The sequence below is a fragment of the Notolepis coatsorum genome (genome assembly GCF_963971535.1).
Source record: "Notolepis coatsorum genome assembly, chromosome: 1".
In the NCBI taxonomy this organism is placed as follows: domain Eukaryota; kingdom Metazoa; phylum Chordata; class Actinopteri; order Aulopiformes; family Paralepididae; genus Notolepis; species Notolepis coatsorum.
This window is the reverse complement of record NC_140165.1, coordinates 191,621,107-191,638,444: the sequence shown is the minus strand read 5'-3', so window position 1 is coordinate 191,638,444 and position 17,338 is coordinate 191,621,107.

The following is a 17,338-nucleotide window of genomic DNA, read 5'->3' as shown; positions in this document are numbered from 1 at the left end:
CTGCAATCTGTTAATAACATTTTCAATCAATCAATCAATACTTTATGTTGATGGGTGATGGGCCTTTGTCTATAATGTGGCCACAAACATTTGATTATTTTGTTTGTTTGCACTAAGTTAATACTTTGACAAATGTTGCCTATATTTTTCAGTCAGTTCAGTCTTTGTGTGCCAAACATTATTTAAGGCAAACCGCTGCAAACCTTTTTTTTTACCAAATAAATGAGAAGCATGTCAGCAATGCCCCTCTTGCTGTACCAAAATCTCTCCTAGCTCTAACCGATCACTGTCAAAATAATGTGCCTGATGTCAAACTGCCTCATTCTTTCAGTTTTTGCATGACTACGTCCTTGAGAATAACTGAAAAGTTGGATTCTTTTTAGGCTATATATCTTATGCTGATGTATGGTATTTTTGGAGTGTTACATTTAAAAATAAAAAAACAACGTATACCGAACTGAAAACCGTGACACCAAAACCGTGATACGAACCGAACCGTGAATTTTGTCAACCGTTCCACCCCTAATCAATGGGCCTGTGTTGGGGCTGGGCCAGGGTTAGAAATTAACTTTTTTTTTCAAGGGCTTTTTTTGCCCCCCTTAATTGATTTTCGGGGGCTTTTTTTATTATTTCGGGGGCACTGCATTTTTATGATAAACGGTAGGTGTGGGACGGTTCACAAAATGGACGGTTGGTTCGTATCACGGTTTTGGGGTCACGGTTTTCGGTTCGGTTCGATATACATAAATGTTTATAAAAAAAAAAAATAACACTCAAATCTAAACATGCTTCTCATTTCTTCTCATTCACATATAAAAAAGGTTTACAGTGTTACAGTGTTTACAGCCTTAAATAATGTTTGGCACACAAAGACCGAACTGACTGAAAAATATAGGCTACATTTGTCAAAGTATTAACTTAATGCAAACAAACAATATGCTCAGCCAGCACTAGACTTTCCTTTCTTTAATATAAACACAAAAAAACAATGTCAACCATGTTTAAATTCCCTGATTGTCAGTTCTTAATGGAAAGATTCATTTTCTGCTTGAAATTATTATGTATCTGTCTACATTTATTAACATTATTTAAATATTGAGTGCAACTGTGGTGGATTACGTAATTCGTTTAGTTGGAACTATCTATGGGTTGGTGCCGGGTCCCCACGGACATTTTAGCGTGTGGCACCTTCAGCTCCGGTAACGTTAGGACTCGGAGTTCATAACATCAACAAGCAGCACGAAAGCAGCAATAGTCCCGGTTGGAGTTAGTAAAACACAGTTGTATGTTAGCCTTCTTGGATGTTGAATAAACGCCTATCATTGTCTTTAAACACCCCGCCTCTCAGACTCTCATTTCCTCCTCTGCTAGGCTGCTAGCTAGTAGCACTAGCTACGGTAACATTTCGTTGACTATTAGCTGGGGCTAGTGCTACCATAGTTCAACATGCGTTGTGTAGTACAAACTGCTAACGCTATGGCAAGATGTGTGTAGGCCTATGTAATGTTAATGGCTATGTTTTTAAAGTCGTAATGAAGATTGATTTATATTGTGCTTGCCATTTACACAAACTGACTAGCACCTGGCTGCAGTGCTAGTGCTGCCTGCAGCCAGTGCCCCCTCTCCCGGCTCCGCCAAATTAAGTTTTTTATTTGCGCGTCATCTGAACCGTACGACACACAGACGCTCCATTACCGGATAAATATATATATATAATTGTAAATTGTCCATTTTCAAGGGCATTATGCCCCAAGCCCCCGTTAATTTCGAACCCTGGGCTGGGCGATATGGCAAAAAATCATATCGCGATAACGATATGATAATGTTATCATATCACTTGATATCGATAATTATCGAAATTGTTATAAGTATAAAAAAATAAAAAATTTAAATTAAATGTCTTCTTTTTTTTTAAACAACAGATGTATGTTTATTTTGCAGCAATTCTTTGTCGTTGCCGCCATCTTTAGTGTTACATCCCCTCACACTCCAGGTCTCAGGCTGCAGCTGGTTTAAAAGCGAAAGTAAACCGGCTTCTCTGCTGGCTGTGGCTCCAGGGGAGTTGAACAGTTCTGGCTCTGCTAGTTTCTTTTCTAACTTTTGGCGCTTTTTTGGTGGACAAACCACCCACCGCACATGTGCACCGTGAGTATATAATATTTTTTTTATTTTTTTTTAAACTTCGAATTTTTTTTTAATGTTCGAAGCTTGTGCCATCGAACGAAGCTTCGAAGCTTCGAAGTATTTAAGACAGCCCTACAAAACATCTCCGCTGTTAATAGTTAAGAAACTGGACTGAAATTCAGTTTTTGGGTGGAATGCAAAGAGGGAGGGAGGCGGGCCCGCTGCGTGTTACAGGGTGCTTGAGAGGTGCTGCGAACACAGACAGACAGACAGAGAGCTCTGCTCTGCTTTCAGCAAGCATACATAGTGCTGTACACTGCTATCTTAACGTTAGCAAGCTAAGCATCTGCATAGCGCGACCTGTGTAACGTTAAGTAACTTGTGTTCGGCGGGGAAAGACCGTTCCATTTGTAACACAACTCCAAAGAATAACATCCAAATGATCCCGATGCGCATTTCCTTCATTCCACAGCGCTGAGCGCGCAACATATTTCATTGATCGATCTGACAACAACACAACTTGCCCTCAGGGACAATCATATTTAATCTATTTAGATAGAGTATGTATGTATTATTTACAGATAATTGAAGGTACCTCAAAACATGAAACCAAGCCATGTCACACATCGTGTGTGTGTGTGTGTTACTTGAACAATTGTCACTCTGCTCCTAAATTTCTGTGTGCTCCTAAATTTGTATTTAGATTTTATTTATTAACATTTTATTTAGGAGCACATGTGCTCCTTGGGAAAAAGGTTAGCGTAGAGCCCTATATATGGAGACATTAACATTACGTTATCAAACATAGGGACGAAGACTGTAAAAAAAAGTGTCAACAATGTTTTATAATCTTTATGTTAATTTTCATTATAAAAATTTTGTGCCCCCGAAATACAAAAAAAAGCCCCCGAAAATCAATTAAGGGGGGCAAAAAAAGCCATTGAAAAAAAATGTTAATTTCTAACCCTGGCACTGGTTGTAGTCACCGCCCACAATCAGTGGTGGAAAAATGCTGCTTTACAGTACTTGATTAGAAATACAAAACAATGATTTGTTTTGCAAAAAAAACGTACAGATTACAGATGTTCCATAGACAGGAATTGTGTAACATTGCCCAAATAGTGAAAGGAATGGCAAAACACGGGACCTTTAAGAATATAATTGGTCCATTAACTCCATTTAAGAATGTATTCACTATTCACAATATCTGTGATGCACATAACCTAACTATACTTACACACAAATGCGAACACACCCATGCATGCGCACAGCCGCACACACACACATACTACACACATACAGTGAGTATACACACACCAGTCTGTGTGAGCTACTGAGCTTAGTCCCAGTTAACAGTAGACTGTTGTCAATAGTTTACAGTAGGTCTCAGTCCAGAGAACCTTTGAAGTAAAGACAGACTCCTTCTAGAGAGCTCTGTCTCTCTCTCTCTCTCTCTCTCTCTCTCTCTCTCTCTCTCTCTCTCTCTCTCTCTCTCTCTCTCTCTCTCTCTCTCTCTCTGTCTGTCAGCCTCTCTGTTCTGTGGTTGGTAATGCCTGCTTCTTCTAGACTTCACCTGACTGACTTGACCAACTTGTGAAGAGGTCCTTCCCCACTGTTTCTATGTGTTTGTAGATACAGACACCTGGCCTGGGAACAGAGTGTTGTACAATGTACACCACTAAACAAACTGTCTGTCTGTCTGTCTACTGGTCATTGTAGTCAATGGAGGGTCCCTGCACTCTAACAAGCTTGTTAAGCCTTGCTGTGACAATAGAACAACTGTGTTGTCAATCTTACAATTTACATTTTTGTACACGAAGTCACAATATCCACACCACACAATGTAATTAATTACCCATTTCTCTCTCTGCATATCCCTCTGGCCCTTGCATACTGTAGTAGGCTAGACCAGAGAGCTCAGAGCACTAGACCAGATAGCTCAGAGCACTAGACCAGAGGGATCAGACTGAGTCTCTCTCTCTAACCCCTGAAACAGTACTGATCTCTCTCTCTAACCCCTGAACCAGTAATGCCACCTCTGTCTCTAACCTCTGAACCAGTAATGCCCCCTCTCTCTCTAACCCCTGAAACAGTACTGCTCTCTAATAGACTTCAAGGTCCTCTTATTGGTCTACAAAGCCCTTAATGGTAAGGCCCCTGCTTACCCAGCAGACCTCCTCACCCCCTATACCAACGTCAGGGCCCTCAGATCGTCTGACAAGGGTAAACAAACATGGCGTAACGTTAGTAAGTATCACTGCGTTGCGTGAAATCACTGACTGCGCCCCGAGAGGAGTGGTTCGGCAAAAAATAGTTCTGAGTATATTTGCTTAGAAAACGTAATTGTCTAATTCAATTATTTTTTATTTCTCCACGTGGTAAATACACAGGTCACAACATGTTTACAGGAACGTTTTGGAGTTGTATTTGGAGTGTATTTCGTGACTGTAGGGCACTGTAGGGAACGTCAGGGTACAAGTCTGACCTACTTCTAGTGATGCTAAGCTACGCTAACGGAGCGGCTGTTCCCTAAGCCTAATGCACGCACAGAGAAGAAAAGGGTATGTATCTTCTTGTCTAACTCCAGGGAAGATGGCAAATAAGCAAATTTCCCAAAATGTTGGAGTTTTCCTTTAACCACCCGTAGCCATAGGTCTAATTTCAAGTCTAGGGGGGGACGTGCTTTTGCGGTCGCAGCCCCTGACCTCTGGAACAGCATCCCCATGTCCATTAAGGCCATGTCCAGATCATCGGCGTATTTAGACCACTATCTATCACTGGGGCACGTGCCCCACTGTTGATCAGCTGTGCCCCAGTGATCGATCAATCAAGGTCCCAAAAAAGAAAAAAAAAAATAATTGGCTTGCGTGTATATTTTCCCTAACGGAGTTGCACTTCCGCGTTCGTCCTGTCTCATCTGCAGAGATAGTGGGCGTGTTTTATTCTTTCTTTGTTTAGTTGTTAAACTGTCATGGCGGCGCCCAGCGCCCAGCGTTACACATGATATTGGATATCCTCATTATTTCTCTTTTGTTGAACACAAAGAAAATAACATTTTAGTTAAATGTAAATTGTGTCTTGGCTCAAAGAACCTATCTTACGTTACAAACGTTAATAATGACGGATTCAGTGGAAAATTATACCAAAGATTGCTTCATTTGCTTATAAAAACTACCTGGTGGTGGTCAACAAAAAACAAATTGCAGTATGCAAAACGTGCGGCTCAAAAACAACTTCAAGCAACAACAACAAGCAACAACTTCCAACTACTTCGTTCGACATTTGAAGCTGCACAAATCGGTAAGTAACTTGGCTTGCTATTGATTGATTGATTGCAAACGTTATTAACAGATTGCAGAATGGGTACAGTACAGCTCAATACACACAATTGTTAAGGGGATGCAGACCAGAGAAAGACTTTCATCTTGTTTACATCAGGGTCCCCCCTTTTCAATTCATAGTGACATACATGACATGCAGATAGACAGTACTGCTACATCTATGACGTGACGACTATTTTTTCTGTCCCACTGAATTTCTTACCTTAAAAAAAACATTAAAATTCATAAAAAGTTTACATGTATCTCTAATACCTTCCCCATATACAGACCCACTCTAACTCCTCCAAACATTTGAGTTATTGGTAATTTTTCTGCTACCTGAAGTGTCAAATGTCCATGTGGGGCGACCGTCCAGCATTGACTTTTATTTGGACAACCGGCTTAAAATCACTTTAAATCTATTTAAATATTTCCCTTGCCCTATTTGGCATAATTTCAAACATGTTTTGCATTCATTGACAAAATTATGAAGCATTTGCACATATACTTCCATCATAATATACAAACGAATGTTGTCCGCATATGTTAATTTTATAAAATATCATCTGGGGCGACCATTAAGAAAACACAATTGTGGGACTTTTATTTTGAAACCATCTCAAGGACAGGATGTTGCATCAGCCAGTCACATGTGAGGGACCCAGAGAAACAACTAGCAGGTTAGTAAGTCTCTTTCATATTGGCAAATAAATCTATTTTTTAACTGCTGTAATGTAGTTGCCACTTTTGGATGTCTTGTGGGACGACCGCCCCAAAACTGTGAATAATACGTTTAATCTGAAAATCTATATTTTGATGATGAATTTGATAGTGACATGTGGTAAGAGCTAGCTAGTTTGGTTTCTGTAGCTAATGGTTAGCCTGTAATATTTGACTGACCTTAAAAACATCATCTGGGCGACCGAGTATCATGTGGGGCGACCACTGCTGAGTGTTTTAGATGATAGATATATGTCCTGTATTTGTAGTTTCTGTATATTTATTTTTTATTCATGATTTATATACATAAAGTTCTTTGTTTTAGCATAACTCTTTGTATACTTTAACATATATTTTTCAACATTTCTGTAATTTTTCATTCCTATTTAGGAATCAATGTTTCTTTTTTAGTATTGTACAATCTTACGAGAATTATTTTTAAACGGTATAGCATGACATTCCATTTAGGTAATTGTACATGTATTAGTCATGTTTAACTAGTTTAACCTATTTTCTAGATGGCACAAACAAGCAAACAGAAGACTGCTCACTACAGACAGCGAGTCAATGCAGACCCTACAGCATTGAAGAGCCGACTATCTTGCCAGGAAAAGAGAAGGTAAAAAAAACTATAGGTAGGTAACATGCAGTATATTTTTCTCTGGTGTATTTCAAACTGTCATGTTAGTAGGATTAGGAATGACCTTTTCTGTAATATCTTGAACTTAAGTTTGTATGTCATTTAGCCCACCAGAATCAGTATCACATTATACACCATTCAGCTACCAGATAAGAAAACAACAGGGCAAGATTCCATATGTGAAGTCAGATGAGCTATCGGAGAGGGAGAAGGCTGCATCCAGAGGTTACAGGGAGAAGGAAAAAGATGGAAAAGGCGATGCTGGACCTGACACCACCATCCATGGAGAACACTCCACCAGTTCTGGCTGGTGTAGTAGTAGAGAAGAGCAGCAGGGCAAGCTGTGGTGGATCCCCTACCTCTAAATGAGGATTTGAATCACTAACATTTACTTTGATTCTACAGTAGGTTTAACATCCCTTGAAACCATAGGTTATATATCCAGCTCATGATCAACAGTGACATATTTCAACAATAAATGTTCAGTGGATTGCACTGTGCAACATCTCCATTATAATCTGATCAAAGTTTGTTTCGTGTTTGATATATCTTTGGGGAATGTTGACTGTAGGAGCCAAAGCTATATTGTATTGTATGAATGTTTATTTTTATAACCTTACATTGACACGGCATTAGGAATATTGATTGGATTTAGATAAAGTCATTGAACTGGCTTATTTGTCATGCCTGAACGTTCTAGAACATTTGTGATGTCACAGTATGATGTCATGATCAAACGTTCTGGAACATTTGTGATGTCACAGTATGATGTCATGACCGAACGTTCTAGAACATTGTTGATGTCACAGTATGATGTCATGATCGAACGTTCTGGAACATTTGTGATGTCACCGTATGATGTCATAACCGAACATTAATAATTTAACTAAATGTAAAAAATACCTGTGTTTTGTTTTTTGGTGTGCTTCTTATTCTAGGTGTTCAGGTTGCCTGATTTGTTAAAACATGCACATGTACCTCAATTTGAAATGCCTGCAGTTTACCATGAGATAATATAAAAGGAACTAGGGATGGCACCAATCCGATACTCAGTATCGGTATTGGTCCGATACTGGCCAAATTCACAGGATTGGATCCGATACAGGCCGTAAAGCATGCCATCACGTGAACAGTAGCGTGACAACAACGTTAGCATTAGCTAAACGTAAGTCAACTTGTTAGCAGCGCGCCGCGATCATGTCAGCTGTGTGGAGTTATTTTAAGCTCAAAGAAGAGAAAGGCAAAACAGCCTGTGGTGTTATGCTAATGTGTGTGCATTAATACGACACAGAGTACAGGCCACCGTACTGGGGTCACAGACAGGTACACAGGGCAGAGTAGACTAAGAGCGGATAATAACTGACCTGTATGGTGGAGCTAACAGAATGAAGACACGCACAAACAAATACAGAGGACTCGCATGTATACTTGTGGAATAACACGACACAGCCAAGTGTAATATCTGCGACGCAAGTATTTCTAGGGGTGGCAGCAACACTGGAAACTTCAACACCACACAACACTTGCAGATTAATCATGGAAAGGGAGTATGCCGAGTTCATATGTGCAACGAATGCCAAGAGGAAAAGTTTTGTCGCAGCAGCTAACATAGCTGGAAACCATTCAGAAGCGAGAGAAACTCCCTGCAGACAGTAACAAAGCAAAGCTGAAGAAAACCGAGAAAATAACCACATTTATTGTGCTGGACGACCAGCCCCTTTCTGTTGTTGAAAATGTAGGTTTCCGACGCATAGCCTCACTTCATGTTGCCAAACCGTCATTATCTCTGACACGGCTATCTCAAATAAGTACAATGTTGTGTTTCTTTTTCAAATGTAGCCAAGAGTAAAGACCCTAACCCTATCAAAACAGCAGTCAAAGTGTATATTTTCAGCACTAGACGCAAGGACAGGAAGCCGTCATGAAATCGCTGTAGTCTTATTAACGTATTAACTAAATAATTTGAACAAAATAAAAAGCAGCAGCACTATTGCATAACTGAGTCATGTGTGGTATGTATTTCTTCCTTTAGGGGAGTTTTTGATGTTTTATAGATGGCTAGGTTAAACACAGGTTTTTGTTTTTTAAGGGAGTATCGGATGGGTATCGGTATTGGCAGATACTCAAGGCTGTGATATCAGTATCGGACATGAATAAGTGGTATCGTGCCATCCCTAAAAGGAACTGATACAACTGTGTTGTAGTTGTTTAGCGTTGATTTCATCCATGCAACTATGTTGGTGGTTATTGTTTATTGACTCTATAGAACTGTGTTTAATTTTTATTCCATACATACAACTCTGTTTACCTTTTATTATTGACTTAAATTGTTAATCCCTGTCCAATGTGACTACCATCACAAAAGTGATGCTACTTAACCCACCTTCTCGCTCTCATACATTGACAAAACCAATGATGATATGAGGACATGAAAATGGACATTTGTGAAATGTTCAAGTTCCTGAAGCATGTAATGTGTATTGCACTTTAACTTTTTGAATGTTTAATGTTTTTAACATTTGTGATATTTCCTGACGAAGCTTGTAACCTACCATGCCAAATGATTGACGGAGCTAGAGCCCCGGGAGTCGGTGTTGTATTTGTACAACACTGTGTACTTCGGCGCACACCTCACATATCGGCATTTAACTCGAGAACCGCTGAACGGATTGTGTCACCTGGAATTGCTATCGACAGGCAACAAATAGGGCTTTAATTCGATATATATATTGTATTAAAATATATGCACACCCGAGCCGGTAGAGGTCGCCAAAGTGCAGGTGGGCCCTCGCATGTTAACGTGTTTTACTTTTGTGATATTTGAATGAATTGAAGAATATTTTTGTTGACCACTTGAAAAGATTGTAATAAAAACATTGTTCAGTTTTCTTTTGTCTGAACTGCATTGTGTAACATTTTAAATAGACTTTTAACTACTCTCATCATTTGGGGCGACCATTTGTCATGCGGGGTAACCAATGTCCTATTAATTCAACTTTAAAAACACTAAAATCTCTTAATTTGGGTTTTTTGCATAAATGCATGTATACACTACATTCCAAATGTTTGAAAAATGGCCAAATATATCCTTATTTTTTGTATTTTAAAATTGGCCTATTGAAAAGTCTTATCCGTCAATGACCCTAGATACATTTATGACATACCAGATTTACAAATACAGTACTGTTTGTGATACAAAAAGAGTCTAAAAAGAGAGTACATTTGACGTAGAAACTGTACATTGGAGGAGGTTGGGTAGGTGGGGGGGGACTGTACATTGGAGGTGGTTGGGTGGGGGGGGGGGGTAGGTAGGCGGGGTGGAGTAAACTGTACAAGCAAAACTGTACATTGGAATATCGACGAAACCATACTTGGTTCTAAGAAAAGGGTCTTGTGTATTCTTGGTAGGGCTGGGCGATATGGAAAAAAATCATATCGCGATAACGATATGATAATTTTATTTTATTTCTCGATATCGATAATTATCGAATTGTTATAACTATAAAAAAAAATTAAAAAAAAAAAAAAAAACATTTTTTTTTTTTTTTACAACAGATGTATGTTTATTTTGCAGCAATTCTTTGTCATTGCCGCCATCTTTAGTGTTACATCCCCTCACACTCCAGTTCTCAGGCTGCAGCTGGTTTAAAAGCTAAAGTAAACCGGCTTCTCTGCTGGCTGTGGCTCCAGAGGAGTTGAACAGTTCTGGCTCTGCTAGTTTATTTTCGATCTTTTGGCGCTTTTTTGGTGGACAAACCACCGCACATGTGCACTGTGACTCGTGACTGGAGTCTAGTTCTGCTAGCACACATAGCCTACTGTGTACAGACGGTTTCAAAATGTATTTTAAATTAGAAAGCAAACAAAATAAATGGACAAGAGAAAAATAAATCTGAATTTGGTCAGTATTGTCATTTGGACAAGCAAAGCCATTACTTTAAGTTGCAGGCAAGAAAGACAAGTCTGTCCACTGTCTCTGGTTTTAAAACTGCCCTGTTGCAGGTAAAAAAAAAATATATATATATAAAAAAAAAAAAAAAACGATTTTTCGATTTTTTTTTTATTTCGATATTCGATATCGATTATTAAAATATATCGCGATATTTATCGTTATCGTTATATCGCCCAGCCCTAATTCTTGGGTTAGGTCATTTACTGTACATTGGAGGGGGTTGGGGTAGGACATTTACAGGGGCCAGTTTCGAATTGCAGTCTCCCGTAGGTGTTCTTTGAGAGTGGTTTTGGAAGTGGGTAGTGATTCACATTCCTTTACAGCTGTGGGTAGGGCATTCCACATTGATGTGGCATAATTGCTAAACATAGTCCCTTGTTTGAGCCAAATCTGGGTTTAACATGATTTGTGGAGCTCCCTCTGGTGTTGTGGTCGTGATATTCACTGGCCTTTGGGAAGTATTTTGACATGTACATGGGTATCTTAGTGTATCTTGTAGACCAGGCCCATTGCAAGTTGCTATACTCTGTCTTCTACTCTAAGCCATCCTAGGTAGTCAAAGTGGGCAGGGGTGAGGTGGGTTCTAGGAGTAATGTCAAGTAGTAGTCTGACCAGTTTGTTTTGTGATGTTTGTAATCTTGTTTTTAGCGCCTTTGAGGTACTTTGGTACCATGAGGTGCACGCATAGTCGTAGTACCCTTGAATGAGTGCTCCTGCCAGAGTCTTCAGGGTATTCTTGTTTACCAGAGAGGAGATCCGGTACAAGAATCTAGTTCGTTGGTTGACTTTTTTTATTACATTGGATGGCATTTTGTCACAGGAAAGATTTGCTTCTAGGATGGAATCTAGGTATGTAATTTCGTCTTTCCTTGTGACAATATTGTCACCCACTGTAACTGAGAGAGCCATCGACACAGTCAGTGTGGTAACGTTATCATTACATCCTAGATTGATACACGGCTGGCTAGGCAGTTGGTAGTCATATAAAATAAAACAATCAGCTATGTCTCGGTTGATGAATGGCCAGCAGTAGTCTAACAGTACTGCTGCTCCTTAATTTTTTTTTTATTGATTGACATTTGTAACAGATTGCAGAATGGGTACAATACAGTACGGCTCAATACAAACAATTGAAAAATACTTTTGTCATTGATCCAAGGTAGAGAGAGAGAACTCGCACACGAATTAGGCCCTACCTAATTCTAATACCTAATAAACTACCTAATATACGAAATGCAGAGATGCCTTGTCATTTCAGTACAGATTCTTTATACCCCAAAATGTATAGATATGATTTTTTATACCCCAAAATGTAGACTAGTTAGTTGAACCGAGGTCTGCTATTAATGGATCATGTGCCATAGACTATACAGGGCAGGCAGGCGTTAAATAAATTATTGGTCCAAGTGGGAAGACAATATGTTGTCCTACCTTTAAAATGGATATGGTGATCCTTATTCTTTTTTTTCTCAATATACTCCTGAACTGGTTTTCTCAAGCAGCTCTTGCCCAAATGTATCTAGTTGTGAGACTAACCCTGATTCTGAATATTTTGACATTTATAGAAATTAGATTATGTTTTGCCAACAAGTTGATAATGATTTTTTTTGGTGAAGCGCATATTATGACTTGTTTAGGACTCGAAACTCAAAGGTTAGGACTTGGGACTCGACTTGGGACTTGTCAGTCTTGACTTGGGACTTGACTCGGGACTTGCCTGCCTTGACTTGGGACTTGACTCGGGACTTGAGTACCAAGACTTGAGACTGACTTGAGACTTGCAAAACAATGACTTGGTCCCACCTCTGTTGCTCTGTAACATTTCTCTTTTTGTTATAGGACCGACTAGTAGGATTTAAGTTTTGCCCTCATTTAATTTTAGGAAGTTGTTCGTCATCCATTTGTTTATTGCTAAGAGACAGGCGGAAATGGAGTTTATAGCTGTGTGATCATTTGGTTCAGCGGACATGTACAATTGTGTGTCATCTGCGTAACTATGGAAACATACATTGTGCTTTCTAATGATGTCTGCTCAATGTTCAATGTGCAATGCAATGTTCAATGCAAGTAAAGCACTTTAAACGTTAAGTATGACTAAATGCTTTCTTGACTATATATATAGTAACTGTTCCAAAATGCATAGATTTCTATGTATTTTAGGGGTTTGGGGGGCTAGCTCTTTTTAATATAAATGTCAGATTGTTTTATTTATTTCATAGATTTCTATGCATTTTAGGAGTTTGGGGGGCTGGCTCCCCCAAAATAATTAAATAACATAACCCTAACCTAACCCTAAAACCGAAATAAAGTAAAAAAAGAAAATAGTTACAAAATCCACCCATTTTCGCCCAAAAAACGGCAACAAAATTTCATATACTTCAGTGCCCCCCTGTGCCCCAGTAGAGTGCTTGGTCTAGATACGCCCCTGGGCCTGGTCCAGACTAAAACGATTTTGGTTGTTTTAGGCAATGTATTTGATCGTTTGCATCGTTCTGCCACACGGAAATGCGTTCTGGCAGCCTGAAGACGGTACTTTCTGATACCAGCTCCCAGAGTGCGCAATTCTGAAGACGCCCCCCACTGCATCACCATCTTTACAAGCGATACGCGTCTTCTCCTGAACCGATGATGACGCATAGCCCACCTCTCCCTTACCCGCATGTGCAAACTCAGCCAAACATCACCAACCACCGTCGACAACAGATTGACATCTCCCTTAACAGTGTTACAGAGCTTGATCAGGCTTTTACAGCTAAATGTACTTTTTCTGAAAACCCAAGTAGTAGCCAAGCATACTGTTCCATAGCATACCTTCAGTTGATCATGACAAATCCTCTCTTACCTTGACGATTAAAAAGCCTCCATAATAGGGCGGTTAGGTGGCCGAGCGGAGATTGCGTTCGTCACCAGCCCCGGAGCTGAGCTGGATTTGCCTGTTCGAATCCAGCTCACAGCTCCGGGGTTGTCACCAGCTTGGCTGGCCGTCTGCACTGATACAATTGGCTGTATCAGAGGGTGGGAGAAGCTGGCGGGGTGGGTCCGGGTCGTTGTAAACAGCGACTCCTACAGTTCGGTCGGGGCGCCTGCTAAGCGCGGATTGGACGTGAGGGGGATAGTGTGGTCCTCCCACACGCTACGCCCTCTCAATGAGAATCCGCGCTGCCAGGTGAAAAGAAGCGGTGATTGGCTGGACGTGTGTCGGAGGAAGCACGTGGTAGCCTCCACTCTCCCAGATGATCTGACTGTGGGGGGTAAGTGCGCAGCGACCAGGAAGGGACTGGGGATTGGCATACGACTAACATTGGGATGGGAGAAAATCGGAGGAAAAAATGGAGGGGGAAAAAGACCAAAAAAAAATAAATAAAAAAGCCTCCATAATTTAGTAAATAGTATCCCCATGGCATGGTGTTGAGCTGTAGCCAGCAAGCTATGCTATTAATATTAGCTAAATAATTAGCGTCACATAGCTGGCCTTTTTCTGAAAACCCAAGCCCATATTGTTCCATAGCATACGCCTTCAGTTGATCATGACAAATCCTCTCTTACCTTGACGATTAAAAAGCTTCCATATTTTTGTAAATAAAGCTGTAGCCAGCCAGCTAGCATTGATGCTATTCAAAATGCTATCCACATTAGCTAAATAGCTAACCAACTAAATACAATAGACAGTGGTATCCTGAGGTAACGTTAAACACAGACAACGTTTGCTAGTCGAAATGACTGGACATACACAGGGCAGCGTTTCCGTTAGCCGGTAATTACCGGTATTTGACCGGCAAAATCTGTTGAAGTCCGACATATTTAATCTCTCCGGTCATAATGTCCGGTGAAAATAATTCCCTCTAAGCACAATTTGATTATTTGAATTGTATTCAAATAGGCTAAAATTTAATAGCCTATGCGATGAACGAAACAATCATTACATTTGTTATCGTTGCTTCACCAAGCAGCCGGTCTAATAATGACGACGCTGTGTCAGCGAGAGCTTGCTGCTAGATTTGTGAAAAGCATGCAGCTGCAGACCCACAGAACCCACCAGCTTTGCTGGCACAGTGCGGTCCCCAGACCTGGAAAGCTGCTCTGCGGGTCTGCAGCTGGATGCTTCTTGCAAACTAACTGCAGCCAGCTCGCGCTGACAACAGCTTTCATTATTAGACCGGCTGCTTGGTGAAGCAACGATGAAACGAATGTAATGAATCGTTCATCGCATAGGCTATTTAATTTTAGCCTATTTTAATACAATTCAAATAATCAAATTGTGCTTAGAGGGAATTATTTTCACCGGACATTATGACCAGCACCAAGTCGTTGGGAGGTGGAGATATACATCACGCAAACCCACGATAATGTTGCCGTCTCTCTCTGCCAAATTTCTCAGTTCTTCGCTTGATATAATTAATACAAATGTCCAATATAACGGAATTCGTTAGCTCATAAAAATGTGATTATAACAGACTGCTGTTTAGTGTCGGACCGACTGCCCACATACGCGGTCTATTTTATTTCAAGTCAGCAGCAGCACGGAGTATCGAGGGACTTATTTTATTTGGAATATATTAATGACTGTATACGCAAAAGTAGCCTAGTTTTAAGTAATAATATTATAAATCTACATGCCTTGAGGATGACATTCTTTATATAACCTGCCTATCAATTGTTTTAAAGCTCAATAAACTATGACCGGAATTAATCTCATTTGTCCGGTAGATTGAAATCTTGCAGGTCACGGAGACCGGCAACAATTTTTTCTAACGGAAACCCTGACACAGGGACAAGTTAAACATCAATCAATTAATTTATTCCAACAGGTAGTTTGAGCTGCATGTGAGCCGCGGTCTTTCTCTCCTATCGAAAAGCACAGAACCGGCCGCCTGAATGCTTTTACCAACAGATTTTTTGTTCCGCGTTCGCATTCTGCGCTCTGATTGGCCACTGATGTTTCTGGTCGCGCCAATCGTGTGACGCCTGTTTCTTTCACTGATTAAGCGTAGGCACTCTTTCGAAGTTGGTTAAGGTTAGAGTTTGTCTTAGAGCAGGGCGATAGAACACCAGCCCTGATTCCATACTCTAACCTTAACTAACTTCGAAAGAGTCGCCTAAGCTTAACCAGTGATAAACTAGGCGTTAGGTAGTTTGCTGCTGTTCGAGGCGGAAATGGGCGCGTCATGCGATTGGGTGCACATGTCACATGACCAGAAACGTCAGTGGCCAATCAGATCGCACCAGAAACGTCAGTGGCCAATCAGATCGCAGAACGCGAACGCGGAACTGGAAATCCGTTGGTACAAAACTAGACGCGAACCGGCCGACACAAGTTATATTATCGTACTTGGCCATCGCGTCCCGCTCTTAAGCCTATCGAGATATACCTCATCTCATGTACCTACTGTACTCCATCAACGAAAACTAAAATACGCCCATCACCTGCCGGGCCCCGCCCCTATAGAGGCGTACTCTATAAGATACTCGGCATGGTCACCAAACACTCTTCCTCTATTTTCGTTTCCATCATAACGGTTACAAGATGCCTTATGTAACTAGTGCTATGAAAAGATTAGAGAAATTGCGTAATGTTGAAAGTTTACCGGAGGTTTGCTTACCCCTGGAATCTTCGGGGCATGTTTCAGCAACACGTCGGGCCTATTCTGATGTTTCCTCGTCTGGTGGCAGCAGGACAAGGAGCAGCGTGCAAGGTTTGGCTATCGAGCCGGCTTGTACACAGGTAGGCCCTGTGTCATCAGGCATTGATGTTGGTGTTAGTAATGCTGTGGAGTGTGTTTCGGCGCCAGGGGCGGGGTGGCTTGGTGAACGTTCCACTGCAGTGGACGATTTCCTGGCTATCCTGGAGCATGCTGCTTACACTAATGCTACTAATGCTACTGCTAATGCTAATGTTGATGCTGAAATGGGTCGTTGTTCTAATATTCCCCGCCGCGGGACGTTGCCGCTTTTCCCTCCTCTTGTTCATTGATGAAGGTCAGTCGGTTGCTAATGTGGGGGATTTCGCTGAGTCTTATTTACCTTTTTTACGGGTAAAAGGGCTAACAACAGGGTGCAGGCCGGGTGTACCGTGGCTACGTAGCCAGGTAGCTTTGATCCTGTGCCCCGGCGGGGATGAACGATGTCCCACCCGGCCGATGCTTGAGAGCGAATCGGCTCGGAGGGTGGCAGTATGGACGGATGAGTGGTATACTGCTGCAGGATGGTTTGTAGCGGCTGCCAGTGTTATCGCTCAGCTGTCTATTTTCCTATCCACATTGACGTCGGGTAGTGGGGCTATGGGTCCAGCCGACATTGTAAACATGTTGCATGTTTGTGGTGTTATAGAGATCTTGACTCAGTCGCAAGCTATAACTGCAGGGAGGATTAGGATGCTATCAACGTTTGTTATTAGGCATGTCTGGTTGGAGCACTCTCCTCTTGGGGAAGAGGATAGGTTTTCTCTCCTCACGACTCCTTTTTCCACGGAAGGACTTTTCGGTTGTTGATCTGGGTCCCACACCGCCTCACGCTGTGCAGCCAGAGGTTGGAGCACGGCCTCGTCAACGACTGTGGTGAGGGCCTCGACAGGCGGCCATGTTT